Here is a 15,435-nt window from a genome sequence, read left to right as displayed (position 1 = left end):
AACAAGGATTTACCATCAGGCACTGTTATAGTAACAGCCTGATGGGGTGGAGAAGAGGAAACCAAGAAGTTGGGTTTAAAGGAATACTGTAGTTTTAAGAATACAAAGATGTAACTCCCAATACTGAAGTGTCTTTCTGCTCTCCCGTTCCCCCCTCTCCCTGGCAATGTATTAAATAAGCCTTTATTAATTTACCCGATTCCAGCGCCGATGTACCTCGGCGCTTGCTCACACTCTGCCCCTTGCGAGGTCAGCTGATGCGGGGACCTAATGCGTGCGAGCATTAGGCCTTCCTCATTGGAAGCACTGCCTCAATGCATTCCTATGGGGTTTTCCTAAATGTCCAGACAGCCACTAGAGGCAGTCTTAGTCGTGAAAGGTAATTATTGCAGTTTATTTAAAACTACAAGGTTTTACATTGCAGGACTTAGGGGGAACAGGTACACTGAACCCAGACCACTTCAATGAGCTGAAGTGGTCTGGGTGCCTATAGTGTGCCTTTTAAGGGATCCTTACAAATTCTGAAAGAGTACCACTGCCCAGTCCTCTTGGTGGTCACAGATACTACTTTTAACCAGCACTGAGGATCTCCAGAGGCTCTCGGCATTTGTGAAACACTTGTCAGGGATGAATTTTCAATTACTAAAGGCTAGTTGGCGACTGGACGTTTTGATCCCTAAAACAGGGGATTAGCTCCTGTCTGCAATGTGCATCTAAATTCCTTGAAATATTTGTAAGATTCTATCATAGCACTCATATTTGTTCTCTATACAATGCAATACATCCAGGTTCCCCCCCCCTTCTTTGTCAAACTACTTACATATAAAGGGAACCTATAGTCCTGAAAAAAATGTGCATGTGTGGCATGATATAATTATTCCTCTGCAAAGGCAGTGTTTACATTTGAAATATGTCCCCCTCCACTTTTCTAGTAGTGCATATGTAGTTTTGCAAATTTCTCTATGTACCTTGTACTACTCAGATGCCATTATGTGCTGTAAAGGCACAAGCTAAGTAGCATAACCAGCACAACTTCAGGCAAAGTACCACAGTTCACAGTGACAGCCCCTTGCACCACATTGATAATGTTTAGTTAAAGTGATACTATAATCACCAAGACCAGTTACTTTTAATGAAGTGGTTTGGGTGCAGTGGTCCCGTCCTTCCATTGTAGGATTAACACACATCTAGTGGTGGTCATTATGACAGCCACTAGAGGGACTTTCGCTGCACCGACCGAGTCACGTGACGCGGAAGCTCCTAAAGTAAAGCATTAATGGACTGGTTTCCTATGGGGAAGTTTGGATGCTCACACGGAGCTCGTTGTGCATGCTCATTAGGTCCCCAATGCTCCTTGGACAAAGTGGGAGGCGGAGAGGCTTCGATGCTGGAAGATGACGCAGGAGGAATAGAGGCCTCGGAAATGGAAAAAAAGGTGATTAAAACTTTTATTTTTATTTTTTTATTTCAATGCACATGTGGGACACCTTAATACAAGGAGGGGGATGGACACAAACATTAGGAATATAGCTTTAAACATACTCTGCAAAATGTCCTGTCAAATTTAACAGAATATGTTTTACACCCCACCTCCTATAGACTGTTAGCTCGTTTGAGCAGGGTTCTCTTCAACCTATTGTTCCTATAAGTTTTCCTGTAATTGTTCTATTTATAGTAAAATCCCCCCTCTCATAATATTGTAAAGCGCTACGGAATCTGTTGGTGCTATATAAATGGCAATAATAATAATAATAATAATATATTGAATATATATCTGTACTATGTTCATCACATACTAAATGGCTAAATAATCAATAATCTATTCTTCAACATTAAAAAGTTAGGGGTTTACTCATTAAGCAATAAATGGTAATAAACCTTAAAACAAACTGCAAACGTTTGGCTAAAAAAAACGCACTGTGACTAATGCTGGGTTGGACAATTTTCCATGATTATTTCCCAAGCTTTTGTCTTTGACTACACCTGATACCAAGCACAGGTTCTTAGTATCTAAAAGTAATTTTATCTCTTGCTTGCTCTAAAAATGTGTAGGCAGAGGTCCAAGTGCCATATTGGTGTGATGCCATCTAGCCACGTTGGGGTATCCCTGGTGGTGGAACCTAGTACATCTTCCTTTTTAGTGGGGTGACATTTCTAGCAGACTGCCCACTGAATCCTACCCAACCGAAGATCATCCTCTGGGTCTTCACGTAGAAGCCTAGAAAAAGAGTCCAAATAGTCCTAATGATTGTCATCAATTTGACCAATGACTTACCCCTTTAAAATGTGTTGACCAAGTCCTTGTATGTCTTGGCTAAGCCAACACATTTTGCAAATCTACTATTCCTAACCTGTCATCATGCATTCATATAAGATAGCACAACTTGTTCCCGCAAATAACTAATCTATTCTGTAACGGAGCCGAGGATATGCCCCGTCATTGAGCCTCTCCATCTTCCTGTGGGTCTGAGTAGGAATCCCCATTTCACAGAAGTTATGAGAGAATTGTGTTCTGCTATATCAGGTTATGGCCCATTTCAAAGCCTAGGGCACCCTTTTCTCTCCATTTCACCATGCGATCCATTTTCTAACATTTTAAAAACTCCTAGGATCCTTCATAGAACTATTGTGCTGATACCTTGATATAATTAGGTGCTCTAAAATTAGGAAAATTGTAGATGCTTCAAAAAGGTTTAGCTCAATCTTGCAGATAATATGCCATAGCTTCTATGAACCTTCACGCTCACCCCATCGTCCTTTGTAAAATCAGTTTGTACCAATCATAAGATATTTTGCCATCTGTAACCATTACATTTTTTTTTTTAAATCAGCATTTTTACTTGAACTGCTGACATGAAGTTGCTTTGGCAACATATGGGTAAATCCTGCAACATTTCCAATGTACTCCTTGCCTTCTCATCATGGCCACTGCATGCAATGCTCTATTTTATCTGACTGTATTATTTTGTCTGTCAATGACATGTAATTGTATTATCTCAATGTATATCTGTGAACTAGTGAGGAATTTGCTGGTGGTCTAAAAAATAAATAAAATAAAAAAATGCTAAAATTAATAATATGATTGGAATAGGTACCAGCTATCCAAATCCTGATTAAAAAAGAAAGGGGCATAATGAGGACCTGTAGCTGATAGCCCCATAATGGCCATTAAGCCAGGATTTATTGACGCCCTCTGTGCCATGCCCCATGCCCACCTGCCCATTACCCCCTGGCAATCCCTGTCTCTATCCAGCCCTTTAAACCTGCTCACCATGCTCTGGATGACATCATCCCTTACATTATGTCCCGCCCCACTCGGCCACTGATTGGTGGAAAGACACTCCCTACACACCTCTCCCACTATTGGTTGCTCTAGACGTCAGTCAAGGCTGGTAAACCCGCCTCTAAAGGTACCAGGGGCGTGGCCGGTGCTGTAGTCGCGCGGTGATTGGCGGGCGAGGCTGCCTGTCTCCCCTGAGAGGCGTGGTTTTCTCCTGAAGGGCTGGTGCTCGGGGTGATTTAGCGCTGGGAGGAGCGGGGGGTCCTGGGGATGCTGAGCCGAGGATGGGGATCACAGGCACCGGCTCTCCTTCCCCTATCGCCGGCTACTCGGACTGCCGCAGGGCGGCCACAGCGACGATAACACTGAGACAGCTCTGAGGAAAAAAGAGACAGCCAGAGAGTGCTCTGAGGAAAAAAGAGACAGCCAGAGCAGAGAGTGCCGTGAGGGAAAAAGAGACAGCCAGAGAGTGCTCTGAGGAAAAAAGAGACAGCCAGAGCAGAGAGTGCCGTGAGGGAAAAAGAGACAGTCAGAGAGTGCTGTGAGGGAAAAGAGACAGGCAGAGAGTGCTGTGAGGGAAAAGAGACAGAGCAGAGACTGCCGTGAGGGGAAAAGAGACAGAGAGTGCTGTGAGGGAAAAGCGACAGGCATAGAGTGCTGTGAGGGAAAAGAGACAGACAGACCAGAGAGTGCTCTGAGAGGTGGAAAGAGACCTCTGGGGACTGAGGGCAAGAGACAGCTCTGAGAGACATAATACAACTGTGGGTGAGAGATTAGACAGTTTTGCAGGAGAAGAGACAGCTGAATGACCAAGGAGAGGCACCTAGGGACTTAGAGAAAAGAGACAGTCAGAGTCTGGAGGAAAAAGACAGCTAGGGAGTAGGGACAGCTCCTGGTGGGGAACTGGGACTGAGAGACAAGAGAGGTCTGGAAGCCAGTAGAGACAGCTCTGACTGAAGAGACAGATCTGGCCCCTCTGAAACATAAGGATAGACTGCCAGGGCTCATAGAGGAAAAAGAGACGGCTCTGACTGAGAAGGCAGGGAGAGAAAAGAGACACTTGGGTGAGGAGAGTGGAGAGCTTGATGCTGAGGGAGAGGCACACATTGACAGCTTGGGAGACAGCTTGTACTGACAGAGAATTAGGGTGGGGAGAGAGGGGAGACAGCTAGGCACTGTAGGGAGGGTAGAAGAGACATCCAAAAAAGGAGGGTATAACAAGAGACTGTAAGTGTCTAGGGCTCAGAAAGAGAGCCAGGAGGGGAGGGAGGGGTATAGCATGAGGGCACATTCTAATTAAGGTAGTCAAGTTCAAGGAGAAGAGTCAAGGGGAGAAGAGACAGCAAGGGCTGGGGTGACAGAGAAAGAGACATTCGTATGGATGGCTGCCTGGAGACAGCGCTGAGAAAGGGGGTAAGAGCTGCTAGTGAGGGTTGAATATATCCTCCCTGGCCCAGGAGTATCAGGAGAGACATTGCTAGAGGTACATGAAGAGACAGCTGCACCTCTATCCCCACATCAAAGAGGTGTCAAGAGACAGTGGAAGATGTCCCTTTCTAGAGGAGGTAAGAGGAGGGGATGGGTGTGGGTATTACTGACTGTTTTATCTTAGACCCTCACCCCTTGCACCTGTGCCCTGTGATTTTAATATCCCCTCCTTGTGCATCCTGTGAGCATCACAGCTGATCCATCACAGCTGATCCATTCCTTTCCCCTTTAGCAGTACTGGGTACCACTCCATCCCAGCCTTATCTCAGCAGCATCCCTCTGTACTACCCCTGGACCATATCTGGGTTACCCATCCCACCTCACTCAGCATCCCTTGTCATGTCTAACCCATAGAAATCAAGATGGTTTTGGTGTTTTCTCAATCTGACACTAAAAAAGGGTTTACCATATGATTCCCATGATCTCCTGTGTATGTACATGCATAGTATAGATCTGTTAACGCCTACCCTGCCTTCCCATCATACAGCACAGGCAAATATCCTGGTGTATTATAAATATGCAGAAATGTGTTGATGATGATAATGATCTTACATACCTATATCCTTTGATGCCTCACCCAGCACCTGCCTGCTCTAATAATCCCACCCATTTCTAGTTTGCATTTCACCATTTATCTTGTTGAGTGCTTTGCAGGCCCTTGCAGCGGCAGAGGGACTAATGGATCATTATAGGCTGCACTCTACCAGTCTGCATATCTTGCCTTGCCACTACCTCATCACATCCTTCTGTGCTTTCCCTGACAACCACTGTTCAAACCATCCCCCATTTATGCCATTGTATCTCAACCTTTTAATGTCTGCATCATTTTCATCTCCTCAGTATCCTTCGCAAAATCCATCCCATCACGGCCTTGTTAATCATACATTCTATTTCTATGTAGACTATTTTCTTTTATAATTGTACAGGTGTTTAAATGTAGCAATAAACGTGTGTGTATCCAAATATATATGTGTGTTTGTATGTGTATTTTATATACAAATATACATACACTTACATATACATACACACACACATATATTAATATTAAAATATGCATGTAACCTTGTAACAAATGTGTGATATATATGCCTACAGGGTATATTTGCAAAATTAGTAATACATCCTAAATTAGTATTTAATTAGGTTTTTGCAAATCGCTATAATTTTCAGGGAAAAGGCTAGGCATTTTGTAATGCATTTTTTCCAGCAGTTTTAGTTAGCTTTGCTTATCCTTTCAAATCAAATGACTACATGATTCTGTGTTATGGTCCATTTTTCATACTACCTTTATTCCATAATTTCGTGCATCATTAAATACCGACCCTCCCTACATTCTTATGTACTCTGCACCTATAACTGATGGTATTCAGGACTCTCATGTGACCCCACATTTTATTTTATACGCTTTTGAAGCCCTCTGTGCACCTTGTAAGTGTCACTGTGCTGTAGAACTCTGTGGTACAGACTGGGTTAAACAAGCAATGTGGCATTTTCTGCCCGGGATATCTTTTGTCGGAGGTTAATGAAGCACTTTTGTATCCAGTAAAAAGACTTCCAATATTTGTCTTCAGTAGAGTTTCCTCAGGCCTTGACTTTGCATGGCAACGAAACCTATTTAACAATAGTTGGGAAAATAATTATTCAAACTGTATCTTTTAGTCATGGATTTACTAAGAATGATGGGAATTGTAGTTGAATACATTTTGGAGAGAAGCAGGTTGGTTATGCCCGTGTCAGGGTTATGCTTGCCCAATTTCAATTTCATCTTTGCTTTGATTGGATTAATTCCATTTGAAATATATAATTATTTTTTTCCCTTTGTGTCTGACCCCCTAAACACTAGGATTACCTAAGAGGACCAAGTTTTGCCAGAAGCACTAAGGAGTCTCATTTTAATTCATTGTTATAACTCAAGCAGTGTCTATTTTTCTGATCTCACAGAAATCCCCCCTCTGTAGTTATCTTTTAATAGCAGGTTGTGCCCTGTTATCTTTTTTCTTAAACACGTTTATTTTTTAATCTCTTGCACTCATAGTCTAGCATTCCATTTGTTAGCGAGTCTATAAATTAGATGTTTTGTACACCAATTATGGCATACCATTGTGGATTCCATGGAAACATTCCATGCCTAATAAGTAAATATCCAAAGTGTTAAAATATATATACTTTATAACTCTTAAGATTCTTTATGAATTCCATTGACATTTCAGTGCAAATATATCCAAAGACGAATTAAGGGCTACCTACTATTAAGGATAAACAGATTTTGGCAAAATGTGTTAGAAAGAAGTTTCCACCTACTGCATTTTGCCGATTCCCTATAAGGTCTATGGTATCGAATATCTATGGAGGATCCTTTTGGTCTCTTGGTATCTTCCTCAGACCCTTATATTGTGCTCTAACTCTTTGAAGCAGCTTCTGGCAAATTAAGCTGAGAAGAACTAAGCCAGAAGATGGTAGTGCCAAAGAGATCTTCTGATAAGTATAAATATCTTCTGCCTTCTCTTCTTGTGTACCACCATGGACACAGACATGACAAATTGGTGGTCTTTAAAAAAAAAAAAATACAAAGACCACTCAAGTAACAATGCTGCTGCTTTAGTTTACAAGGCTATACAATACTTGTAAACCAATTTTAACCTTTTTAGTGCCAGAGGTGATTTGAAATGCGTTGGACTCTACTTTGGCACACAAATAAATAAAGGGATGGTGACTGCTATGTTGGAAGGCGACGAGGTGCCAGGGAAAGTGAGGGATACTTACCTAAACTTGTCCATCACACAACCGCCATGTTCTTCTTGTCAGTCCTCTTCAGCTCCTGGGACTTCAGCTGCCTAGGGCCCATGTCAGTGTTGTAGCGAGAGTACAACACTAAGTTGTATGGATCCCGCAAAACCAGGGGATTTTCCAAAGACACTAGTGGTGGCTGGGGGATTGACAAGGCTTGACAAAAGGTAACTCTGCCTTTTTGTCAAACTTTAGGAAAAATACTAAGACAGAGTAGTCCCTAGTTTGTATTAGTATATCTTTTCACTGGATTGGAAGTTCAATGAAATTACGATAAAGTCAGTGTGTGACTATTTCATAAAGATTTTATCTATGGTTATTGTCTTATTGTCTAAAATGTCTGAGAAAAAGAACTATTTGTGTTTTCACACTTTTACATTACATTGTTGTGTAGCCCAGCTAACAGATTGCTATGCTATTTAAATGGATGGGCCCCTGATAGGTTTTATCCTAAATGTCCTCATCTTAATCATAGGGATATAATTGGGAGCACTCTTGTTCATTAAAGGAACACTCGAGGCTGGGATTGACCCTCATCTGTAACACAAAATGCAAATGAGTGCAGAATATCAAGCGCCAGACTTCAACATTAAAGGAGACTTGTTACTTCACAGAATTTTTCATATCCAGTTTACTGATCTCTTATATTTGGCAAATATGTTTTTATGAAGTTTAAAAATAAAATTAAATGAAGACAACACCACATCTAACCTGGAACTGGGTGCCTCCATCTTGACGGTCTTTTAGCTTTTGTTACAAATATCGCCCTTTTCTGCCATTGAACATAGTGGAAAAATAAATTAAACAATGTTTTTATTCCTTGTTCTCATTTGCATTGCGTGCCCAGCTGTGCCTGTACTGAACTGGAATGGCAGTTCCACTTTGAGTTACAAAAATCTGCATCCCTATACCCGGGATGCTGTAGTTTCCCAACTCTGCTTCCGTGTCACTCAGACAACACATACTCTATACTCAACTCTATAATTATTTTACCACTTTACTCCCCCTTTTTAACAAGACATACTAATATTCTACAAGCTGACTAGCTTTCTCAAAATGTTTATATTCTTACATGTCTTACCGGTGGATTTGAATGGGTCAGAAGAACCCTCAATCAAACCTTACGAAACTTTATCTGAAAAGGCCCAACTTTGTAAATAAAATCTACCAACCAAAACACCTGGTTCTTTGCAGTTCTCAAGGGCTGTGGCTACTAGACTTGTGCACCCCCCAAAAAATTAAATTTGTTCACCCCAGAAAAAAAAAATTGGGTTTGATTGGACCCAATTTTGTCTATATGGCATTTGTTCAGGTTCGTTTCCCATTCAATTGATTAAGCAAAAAATTTTGGGGGCAAACTGAAAATGACATGAAAATGTGCCTCTTCTGGCACCAGGGATGGGGCTCTGAATCAAAATGTCTTGTTCAATTCCAGTTTAGTTTGTTTAATGATTCAGCCATATGGGGATTCGGAATTGTGGAATTCAAACGAATCACCAGTCGCCTAAAATTTAGATGAATTTGGTTTAAACCAAATGCACATGTCTAATGACTACAGCCTTGCATTGGTTTTCCATGCGGTTGATTGACTGACCTTAAGAACCTAATACTCTAACTAGAAGCCCTATCAGTTTATTCCCACTTGCTCCCATTCCTTCAAGATGTACCATGCACATACAAAGCCCTAAAAATGGGATTGATAATTATATCATGGTATCTGCTATCTGAGCCTGTAAGTTAAGGGAACACTGTAGACACCATAATCACTTCAACAAACTGAAGTGATCATAATGCCTGGAGTCCATAGGCGCGGCGTCCTTCATCACGACTAAAGGTTTAGTTGAGATTCTTGGTCCCCAGTAACCTGCAGCCCGGCCTCCAATGATTGCTTGGCGGAGCAATGCTTCTTCCTTCTGGCATGCCGGTTCATACCGAGGATTGGGGCAATGAAAGGGAGCCAGCAGTCTAAGACCTGGCGTTAACGGGCATTGATTGACTGATGCTCTCGGCCGGTGAATGAGCATCTGTGCATAGACATATCTACAGAACTGATATTATCCAGTCTGGAGGTGGAGACACTCTTCTGGCAGCATGGGGGTTAAAGAGGCTAAAGTGGCCATGGTACCTGGAGTAACTCTTTAACACCTCTATAATATACTGATCTCAAGGTAAAACACTCTGAGCTACCTCTCTGTGGAACCCACATTTCAGTATATCACTACCTTCAAGACACAATATGAACGTTCGTGGACTCAAGGTGCAAAACCTGCTGGATAAACACATCCTCTCCACATTATCCCCTACCTATTTCATTTCCGTCTGTGCTCTATAATGCACCACATACTTGACCCTGATGGCTTCACAATGGACTTGATGTTTATATGTGCACGTTTGCTGACCTTGATTGCCATGTTTCAGGATTTCATGTTTTTATGTTATAAGTTATTGTCTTGCTCCTTTTACCATCAAACTCTCCCCACTGTCTTCAGAATCATGGCAAGCTTTCCTGATCACAGGAATAAATATTGATTTTGTTTGATTGTCCAGTTAGTACTTTGTGTTTAACTATAGTTTGTATCTTTTTCTCTCTTTTTTTTCTGTCTTACTCTTCTACAAAACTTTACCTGAACTTGTTTAGGCTATTCTATATAATGTCTATCTGTCACTCAAGGCACCACCCCAGGTTAGATATATTTAATAGAAAAGTCTTTTGATGGGGCTGTTTAAATAAAAATTAACATAAATTAATCTACAAAAAAAATGTTAAGCTTTATACAGCATAACCATATTATCTCCTTAGCCATACCCCTTCTTTTTACAAAGTAGCATCCTAATTAGATATACCCTTTGTGTGTGTGTGTGTCAACCAATGAGAGGTCATGCTTAACTAAATTGCTGATATAATCCAGTACCATTTACTGTATGACACACTGCAGAAAAAAAAGTACCATAATTACGGTAATCTTCAGCTTATGTAGATAAATCCAGTGTTTATAGGGTATGTAGTGTGTGTGTGTGTGTGTAAAGTGACTGTAGTGCTTGTGCATGTGAATTTGTGGGTAGCGATATGGGCTGTATTGTGTATGTATATTGTATATGCTCTTATTGCAAACTCCGGCACTGTGTGATATTTGAGTATTGATAATCTGCAGCAATACTCAGAATGGCTATAGATCACAGGAGGAATCCTGTAAAGGTGCAGACCAGTGTCTCCTGTGCCTCCGTCCTGCCACGGAAAGCTGCAGGGCTTGCCCGTGACTCTCACACATCTGTCTGACGTTCTGTTTTATGTGTCGTCCATCACAGTTGGATGGAGCTATAAAGGAAGTAGTTGACCCATTTGTGATAGGAGCACTCTGGGCTCTGGCCCCCGAGTTGGGTGGCTTTAGCAGATTCCAGGTTGGAGATCTGAAATCGCTGTCCAGAAGAGTGCAGTTCTAGGAACGGCTAAAATACTGCTCAGAACTCTCAGACTCCCAGGTGTTGTGTGTATGTAGCTGGTATGTGCGCTCGTTAGACATAAGATCAAAGTAACACACACTGTCCAGATCTTGTGTTGTCTCAGCAAGACTGAAAACCTTAGACAAAGACTTCCTTTAACCAATAGTTCACAGCAACTCTGCTGCAATTATGGGTTAAAGGGTCACCTTGTCTGGTTGTTGATATTTTGGGTGGTGATTATTATTGGTAGAATGCCCTATACTAGAATGTAAAAACTGTTGCTTGACTTGTTGGAAAAGTTCTCTTTATGGACCAGTATTGCTCGTTATATCTGCATTGTCAATAAATAACGATTGAGGTTGCATTGCTCTATGGCCGGTTTTACAGTGTAAAAATAGTCTCCATTTATTGCTATAACCGAGCGGCAGATGCTCCAGCAATATGAGGGTTAAAATTAGAACATCGTAGACATTCTGCAATCTAAGGCTATCAGAGTCATGTGTATTATTTGCCACCAATTCCCACAATGCATTCCCCACCCCCACTGAAAACCCCTGGTGTAATGCTCTACCTCTGAGCTATGGGTGGAAATAGGGGGATGGTAATGAAACAGTTGCGTTTGCTATACATCACACTTCATATCTGAGCTACAGAAAAGGCATACAGAGCGGATCAGGATATGCTCAGATGGCTGTGTGAAGATAGCCCGAGACTGTAAAAAAAAAATAAAGTGTTACATTTTATGTATATTTATTTATCTGTCATTTCATTATTTTTGTTTAACTCCACCTTCCTTTTGTTTTTTGTTGTTTTATTGGCTCTATATTGCATCCTTGCAATTTGTATCTCAACCCTTAGCCTGCTGTGATGCTCTGCATCACTAGTATCTATGGTGGGATTCATCCGCCGATGAAAAATCTATAAGGTGATTTATAGGGGGTTTATGCACTAAACTGACAGCTGTAGAGAATTCCCATGCGAAATTAAAATTTTACATCAAAAATAGATGTACAGGAACGAGCAGTAAAGTTTTCTAGTTCGGCTAGTGGGTATACCTATATTGAATTTAGGCTGACATTGTCATATATAAGCAGTCCCCTAAAAGAGCTCGTACTTTTTTGCTGTGAAAATGTCTACTAACTTACTGCATTTTTAAATTAAATCTGCACCTGTACGTAAGATGCATCAAATGCGTACAAGTAAAAATGTGAGTTAAAATATGTTGTACATTGTAATTGTAGACCTAGCCATTTTGCGTTATTTTTCCAAAGTGAGACACATATTCCAAATAATACTCAATGTTCTTACACTGATAAGCAACAATATTAAATCCACTGACAGGTCAATTAAATAACATTGATTATATCGTTACTATGGCACCTGTATAGGGGTGGGATACATTAGGCAGCAAGTAAAGAGTCAGTTCTTGTATTTCGTGTTGGAAGCAGGAAAAATGGCCAAGCGAAAAAATCTGAATGACTGGGTCAGAGCATCTCCAAATGGCACGTCTTATGTTCCTGGTATGTAGTGTTTAGTACCTATCAAAAGTAGTGTAAGAATGGACAACTGGTAAACCTGTATTAGGGTCATGGGTGCCAAAGGCTGATTGATGTCTGTTGGGAGCAAAAGCTAGCCAGTCTGTTCCAATCACACGGAAGAGCTACTGTAGCTCAAATTGCTTAAAAACATAATGCTGGACTTGATAGAAATATGTCAGTACACACAGTACATCACAATGTGATGTGTATGGGACTGCGTAGCCGCACACTGGTTAGAATGATCCCTGTACACCTTGAAGAGAGCCTGCAAAGGTAATGTGAGCATCAGAAATGGACCACGGAGCAATGAAAGAACTTTGCCTAGTCTGATGAATCACGTTTTCTTGTGTCATTTACGTTGGGTAGAGATGGCAGCGGGATGCTCTGGGCAATGTTCTGCTGCGAAACATTGGGTTCTGACATTCATGTGTATGTTACTTTGATACGTACCATCTTCCTAAAGATTGTTGCAGACCACGTACAACCCTTCATGGCATTGGTGTTCCCTGATGAGAGTGGCCTCTTTCAGCAGGATGATGCACTCTGCCACACTTAAAAAAAAATGTTCAGGAATGGTTTGAGGAACATAACAAAGAATTCAAGGTGTTGCCTTGGCCTCCAAATTCCCCTGATTTCAATCCGATTGAGCATCTGTGGGATGTGCTGGAAAAACAAATCCGATCTATGGTGGCCCCGCATCGCAACTTGCAGGAGTTAAAGGACCTGCTGCTAATGTCTTGGTACTAGATACCACAGGATATCTTCAGAGGCCTTGTGGAGTCTATGCCTTGATGCATCAGAGATGCTTTGGCTGCCCAACACGATATGAGGCAGCTGGTTTTAATATTGTGACTGATCAGTGTGTGTGTAGAATGTGTACGCATACACACGTTTTTCTGGATTTGAACAGAAGAGTCTGCCCAACAAGCCTGACTGTCACAGATGAGGTTTCCTTTAGTCTTGTGATTCATGTATCACCCATCATTTGCCCACACTGAATCTGCATCACGAATACATACCTTCCAGGTGTCACTATTTTTGGCCCAAAACCCACTGCCTATTTTCTATCCCAATGGCCCTCTTTTCCAGGAGTTCCACATTGTTGGTGTGTCTGAGTGTATAACAGATCTCCACAGCAATAATACTCACAATAAATGAGTAAAACGTAGGAATCAGTCTGTAAACATAAAAAAAAACATTGTTCTTGCTCTTAATTGCATTTTATTTGCATAAATTGTTATTAGAAAAACAAAAATTTCCCTGAACAGCCCCATACCCAGCCACACCTACACTCACACCCCTAAAATTTGTGTCCGTCTTTGTCCATCTGAAATATTATGAGGTATGCGTACAACAAACACACATAACACTTGCGTCTCCTGTGAATAAAATGTAGAGACATCAATGACAGGTACTAGGTACCTTACCTCCATGGTTTGGATGTGAAAAGGAGTTGCTTTACTGTAGCATTGGCCCAGTGCTCTTTGGGTTTTGGGGGACATACAGCAGCCACAAAGATCACACAGAATACAGAATCCACATAGCACATACATGATATAAAGTATCCATAAAATGCATGTAACATTTAAACAAACCATAACTGTATTCTGGCACCTGTAAGGAACATAGCAACCATAAACCGACAGGAACATACCTCGAAGCCCACTGGTTCTTAACCTTTATGGATTGGTGATCCACATTATATACATGGTATAAGCTAAACTTTGTTATATTTAATATAGTAGTAACATATATTCTGCAAAACCTCTCTATTAGACTCTCCTCATTATCAGAAGGGTCTTTACTGCTGTAGACAAGGCAGGGCTGGTAGAAAACAACCACCTTGTTATGAATATGCTTATTGCAGCTAGTGGGATTTACTCAAACCTGGGGCCCGACCCTTGGCTGAAGAATTCTTTTTTGTTGTCCATTTTATTTGTGTTTGTTTGTGTGTTTTTTGTTGAAAACCACATATGATGCATATGATATGTTACATCTCTTATTTTCTTTTTCTATACTCAAAATATGTTTGTATGCTGGTTAGTATTTTCAGTGTGTAAATGTATCTCTTTGAATTGTTCCTTTGTACATGCAATTTATTTACGTGTTGCCTGTCAATAGTAAGCCTGCTCTATTAGAATGAGCTGCAATTGTGACCATTTTATAGGAGGTGTAGTGATATGTGTATTTTATTTGCTTTTCAGCTTTGATGATGAGCAAGATTTTATAGGAGGAAGCTCAATATTTGTATTAAATTATTTACAAGCTTGTTGGGTGTTTTTATGGTAATCCATGTATATGTTTGCTTGTGTGTTGATTGTATATTTGTGAGTTGAGGAGCCAGTTTTTTTCAATGTATTTTGAAGCATATACACATACACACACACACATACACTCTGTGTTAAAGCGGCAGTGTCACTGTCTTGGGACTTTGCATAATTTACAAAGACCCCCGACGGTGATATCAGACGCTATGGGTCCAGTGGCCGAGGGAAGCAGGCAAAGCTGAGTTTAACTAACCTGACACTGTCCCTTGCAGGTACCACCATCTTTTTTTTTTCCGGTCGGTCCTCTTTTACTGCAGCATTGGGATCTACTGAGGGTCCCACGTGATCCTCCATAGATAGAACCAATTACCTGCAGCCGTCACTATGGCTGGGGTATGGACACTTCTAGATGAGAGCAGCCAGTGTCCATCGTAGGAATAATTCTGAGACAAAGTAGTCCCTTCTTTTATCTCTGTATATCTTTTCACTGGGTTGAAATTTCCGTGAGATTCTATATTTATGAAATACTCATTTTGCAGGAAGGGAGGTGGGGGTTGACAGTGCCGCTTTAAATCTCTCTGCCCATGGACTGCATGTTCGAAGTGTAGTTTGTGCATTGCATACTGGTCTAATA

The 15,435-nt window shown here is 41.2% G+C and overlaps 1 protein-coding gene across 3 annotated transcripts in view; it reads left to right on the top strand.

Annotated features, from left to right (window-relative positions):
* Positions 1-3,768: 3,768 nt before the first annotated feature.
* PPFIA3 (PTPRF interacting protein alpha 3) overlaps positions 3,769-15,435 on the top strand; it is a 126,915-nt gene continuing 115,248 nt past the window's right edge. For all 3 annotated transcript variants that reach the window (XM_063436557.1, XM_063436558.1, XM_063436556.1), the window contains exon 1: positions 3,769-4,845. The gene's annotated coding sequence lies outside the window, so the exon portion shown is untranslated. The remainder of the gene's footprint in view (positions 4,846-15,435) is intronic.

Source organism: Pelobates fuscus, chromosome 11 (genome assembly GCF_036172605.1).
Source record: "Pelobates fuscus isolate aPelFus1 chromosome 11, aPelFus1.pri, whole genome shotgun sequence".
Taxonomy (NCBI): Eukaryota; Metazoa; Chordata; class Amphibia; order Anura; family Pelobatidae; genus Pelobates; species Pelobates fuscus.
Note: the sequence above shows the minus strand (reverse complement) of the source record. Positions and strands in the feature narration are given on the sequence as shown.